The sequence below is a fragment of the Sabethes cyaneus genome, chromosome 2 (assembly GCF_943734655.1).
Source record: "Sabethes cyaneus chromosome 2, idSabCyanKW18_F2, whole genome shotgun sequence".
NCBI lineage: Eukaryota > Metazoa > Arthropoda > Insecta > Diptera > Culicidae > Sabethes > Sabethes cyaneus.
The window spans coordinates 70952946-70958219 of record NC_071354.1 but is presented as its reverse complement, the minus strand read 5'-3'; positions in this window follow the sequence as shown (position 1 = coordinate 70958219).

Below are 5274 nucleotides of genomic sequence, written 5' to 3'. Positions count from 1 at the left end.
ACATTCCATTTTGAACGGACGCCGTTGCATTTTTCAAAACACCGAGAAAAAGTTAAAAGTTGTCACATTTTTCATTCTATCGCGTTGAAAGCTCAAAGTCCACCCAAGCAGGAATTCATGCTCAACTGATAGTAGTAAAGTTTGCTGAATGCGGAAAGTATTTTCATTTCCTGTAGTATATAAATTCTTCCGAGTTAATTGGCAGTAATTTACGATGAAACTCTATCTAAATTTTTATTTTATAAGCACAAGCAAGTACGCGCCAGCGGAGCTGTGTTGTAATGTAAATTCTCAATCACATTCTGTCATAAATTTCTAGCAGTGAATCAAACGATTATTTTCACAGAATAATCAACATCTACTACATTCACTCGTATATGGCGCGGTTAATGACTGTCTGCAACATGCAGTAAGCAAACTACAAACCAAACCGCTGAACAGAACAGTCATCTACAAAAGTACGACGATGAAATCGCTTGTATAGTTCTGTGCTGTCGTCAGAAGTGTGTATGTTAAACTAGTAATGAAAACTGACACAGCAGAAGCATTCTCATGGATTTCTATCAGTGACCCCGCAATTTAATTGGTGCAATTAAGGTTCAACGGGAGCGCAGCGGTTAATCCTTTATTAAAATCCATTAACAATAATCAATTCTGGAATATAATGTCCAGTTTCCTGTTGGCATATTGGCGACGGAACCGTCCTTAGTCACATCACAGTCGTTTCATGTTCCCTGCCAGATAATTGCTACCAATTATTATCCTTGATGTGTTTCATTTTTATTCGGTCCATAAACCGGCCCGCTGTCGGAGTCCACAAGAGCAGGACTGAAGCGTCTCGATCGGCTAGTCTTAGCGCTTGTGCCAATAAGAATTTATTGAGTCATGCTGAAGGGAGACAGTTTCAATTTCTTTGTGCCGGCAGATGCCGATAGTGAAATAGTGTGTTTTATAAATAAAGCTATGCAGGATTACTTATTTCTTCTTCTAAATGAGACATACCTATTTAGATGAAAGAAAATTGCAGATTCTGAATGCTTGCTACTCATAAGCAGCTTTATGCTGGTTTATGGTTCAATTTTCATGTCTTTGGTCAACAACAAAGTGCAACTAAGGGTAGTCATTCTAGCATCAGTATCCTATTAGTGATAAGAGGAAGGTGAAGTGATTCTATTGAGCTATAAAAGAGTACCATACTTGATAAACTTACCATCGATGACCTTCTTGGTAATCACTCCGCCAATCTCCAGTTCCAGTACTTCGTCGGTGGCCTTCACAAAAAATATTCCCTTTTCTGTTTCCGTGATGTCATACCCGTTTTGCGCCATCTGAGTTTCTGTTTCCGGATTCGTTATATTTCCGTTTTCGGCAGCAAATCTTAAAATGACCTCTCGTTCGACAGCCATAGCATTCAACATTCTTCGCTGGGCATTTGTCCGATTCCTTGGCCAAATGACCAGGCTTGTTGCAGTTATAGCATTTCCTTGAGCCTTCCCATGATCTGCCGGCTTAATTGTATACATCGTGGATACAGGGAAGTTTCTACGGCCTCCACTGGGAATATCGGGCACTAGGTATTGACCCTCGGAGTACACAAAATGATTGGTTTGATGGAGAATGCCAACAAGCGGTGGAGGGGGTAAAACTGCCTGCAAAAATTATCTAAGTATTACCACTAGAAAGAACCTGGCCAAATACCGACGAGCTAGGAACCAGTTGACCACGATCCTGAGGAGGAAAACGCACCAAAAGGAGGACAGGGATCGTGAAGAATTAGAACAATTATTCCGTGCTAATGACACGCGCAAGTCTTATGAGAAGGTGAACCAAACTCGGAAGGGCTACACACCGAAACCTGACATGTGTAGGGAGGAGGGAGGGAATCTAATCACAATCGAGCTCGAGGTGGTCGACAGATGGAAGCAGTTCTTCGATGAGCACCTCAATGGCGAAGTCGCAGAAGGAGGCTGAACGAAAATTAAGCTAGGAGCGCCCACGGAGGACAGTAATGTCCTAGCACCTGATCTCCAAGAAGTCAAACGAGAAATCGGGCTGCTGAAGACCAATAAAGTCGCTGGAAAGGACCGCCTTCCGGCAGAGCTTTATAAACGTGGCGGAGAAACGCTAGCAAAAGGCTCTACACTGACTGGGTTATTTCGAGGATTTGGGAGGAGGAAAAGCTATCGGAGGAATGGATGGAAGGAGTGGTTTGTTCCATCTACTAAACGGGTGATCGGCTAGACTGCAGCAACTATGGCGGTATTACGCTGGCAGCGCCGCCTACCAAGCTACTCTCTAAGATCCTGCTACGCCGCTTGTCACCGATAGCACAAGGTTTCGTAGGGAATTATCAGGCGGGTTTCATGGGGGCTTGCGCAACTACGGACCAAATTTTTACTATCCGACAGATCTTGCAGAAATATACAAGTACAACGTGCCCACGCATCACATCTTTATTGATTTCAAAGCAGCATACGATATAGTCGATCGAGATAAGCTATGGCAGATAATGCACGAACACGGTTTTCCGGACAAACTAACGCGACTGATCAGAGCTACATTGGATCGGGCGAAGTGTTTCGTACGCAACTCTGGGACACTCTCGAGTCTCTTCGAGACGCGGCGAGGATTGAGACAAGGTAACGGTTTATCGTGCATGCTGTTCAACATCGCTCTTGAGGGGGTGATCCGACGAGCGGGCATCGAAACGAGAGGCACTATTTTTACCAAGGGTAGCCAACTTCTAGGTTTTGCAGATGACTTCGATATCATAGCCAGGAACTTTGCGACGGCGAAGGCAATCTACCCCAGACTGAAAGCGGAATGTAGGAGAATTGGGCTAAAAATAAATGCGTCGAAAACCAAATACATGAAAGGAAGAGGCTCAAAGAAAACAAACGCGCGTCTCCCACGGACGATAACCGTTGACGGCGACGAACTAGAAGTGGTAGAGGAGTTCGTGTATTTGGGATCGCTAGTGACCGCGGACAACAACACTAGTAAGGAGATCCAGCGGCTCATCCACGCGTAAAATCGGGTCTACTTTGCCCTTTGTAAAACGCAACGATCAAGAAGCATACGCCGCCGCACGAAGCTAACAATGTACAAAACCCTTATTAGACTGGTAGTTCTCTATGGACTTGAAGCCGTGACGCTGCTCACGGAGGACATACGCGCCCTTGCCGTGTTTGAGCGGAAAACGCTGCGGACGATATTTGGTGGAGTACAAACTGAAAGCGGAGAGTGGCGGATGCGTATGAATCACGAGCTACAGGCACTGCTTGGGGAGACTCCCATCGTACATCTAGCGAAAGTTAGCAAACTACGGTGGGCCGGACACGTCGTAAGGATACCGGACGACAGTGCGACGAAAATAGTCCTTTTCAACAACCCCACCGGCACCAGGAACAGGGGGACCAACGTGCACGATGACTCGACCAGGTCGAAAGCGATTTGCGACTTCTGAGACGATTAGGAAATTGGCGACGAGTGGCAAAAGAACAAATTGAATGGAGACGAGTGCCTGAAACAGGAGCTTAGGAGTTAGGAGCATTAATTAGCATTAATTGAGCAACAATTAACTGAATGGTGCAGCTAATGTTCTGCTAACTTTATACTGCCAGCTTTAGGGGCATAAAGGAGCTTCCTAAATTGGTCCATAGTGCTCACTTTATGTTCGCTCTGCTTGGCCAGCATGTACAACCATACATAAAAGTCCAGTAGATTAAGATCCGGGAAGCTGGGAGGCCACAAAGTCGTATAGAGAAAATCAGTCAAATTCTCCCAACACCACGCTTGGACGACATTCGCCATGTGGGCTGGTGCGCCGTCCTGTTGAAAGACGTAATGATCTTTCCCGTAGAGGTCACGAAGTGCAGGGGCCACAACCTTCTCCAAAACCTCGGTCTTGTAGTACGCGGAGTTGATTTTCACGTTTTTCTCGATCAACACCAGTGGAAGTTTTTCACGCTTGGATACGGCCCCCCAAGCCATCACCGACGCGGCGCTCCGGAACCGCGGGATGTGTATGTGGGACAGGGGTATGCTGGCCAACGTCGGCGCCCACAGCCGATCATTTTGGACATTGTGCGACTGTTGCAAGATGAAGAGTTTCTCATCAGAAAACATCCTGACCAGCGTGCCGCGAAAGTATCAGTTTTGCTCTGTCAAGCCTCTTCTTCGTTGTAGCCTCCGTTACCCCGTGAACCTTGCGTTTCTTGTACGGTTTGCATTCCAGGTCCTTCACCATGATGGTCTGGGCAGTCCCGATCGACACTTCCAGGTCAACAGCGGTCTTCCGGATCGAGCGGTTCATTTTTCGACGAACCCGCTCCCTCACCACCTTGATGGCTGCTGGCGTCCTCGCCGAACGCGGCCGCCCGGATCTAGCACGGCTCTTGGCTGAGCCCGTCTCCTGGTACCGACGGATGGACGGATGAAATTCCGCTTCATCCAGTGGGATTTCAACCGCCAAAATAAGTCACCGTGTAAGCCATGAATTCATCCCTGTGAAGATTGCACGTAACCGCACAATAATTGCACACTAGTAGTAAAAAGCTCACCGCAACTTACGAACATAGCCACCTGTCGGTTACTAGAAGAGTTACTGTCGCTCGCGCCGATACATACTCACTATTGGCGTCACTCAAATTGGTCATCTCGCTTTGCCCAATGGCTGAGTGATTTAAATCACTGGTGTGCGCTCGAGATTGTTCTTCAAACAATCGCGAATGATGTACAAGAAATAAATCGTACAGGTTGATAGAATTAATCTTTGTCGCGAAATATAATAGCATTTCGATTGCTATTATGCCGAAAATGCTATAAATAAGGGATCCGACCAACTCCATTGCTAATTGAGTGGAGATCTTCAAACTTAACTTTTCTTCCGTATCAAAGTTCGCGATTTTCAAAGGTGCATTTCAAGGTGGTTGACAAAGTCAAGGACTTTGCTAGCAAAATCCACCCGTGCTTAAGGTGAGAAGAAGCTAGAGTAGCGAGATTAGGCCTTATAACTAACTTTTAAAGTTTTAGACCGACTGCTAGGATAGGAGTTACCAAAAAAAGTGACTCGTGCCCGTAAAACTTACAACTAGCAGGTAAGCTGCGTGCTACGGTAACTAAAATAACTTATCAGGCATACGCATAACGAATGTACACGTTGAACAGGATTCCCCATTCAACGTGGGGTGTTTATTCCGGCTAGGGCAGAAGACCAATCTGCTAAGCGACCCCTTCGAACACGCTGTCATCAGTCATAGGATTGACTGCTCC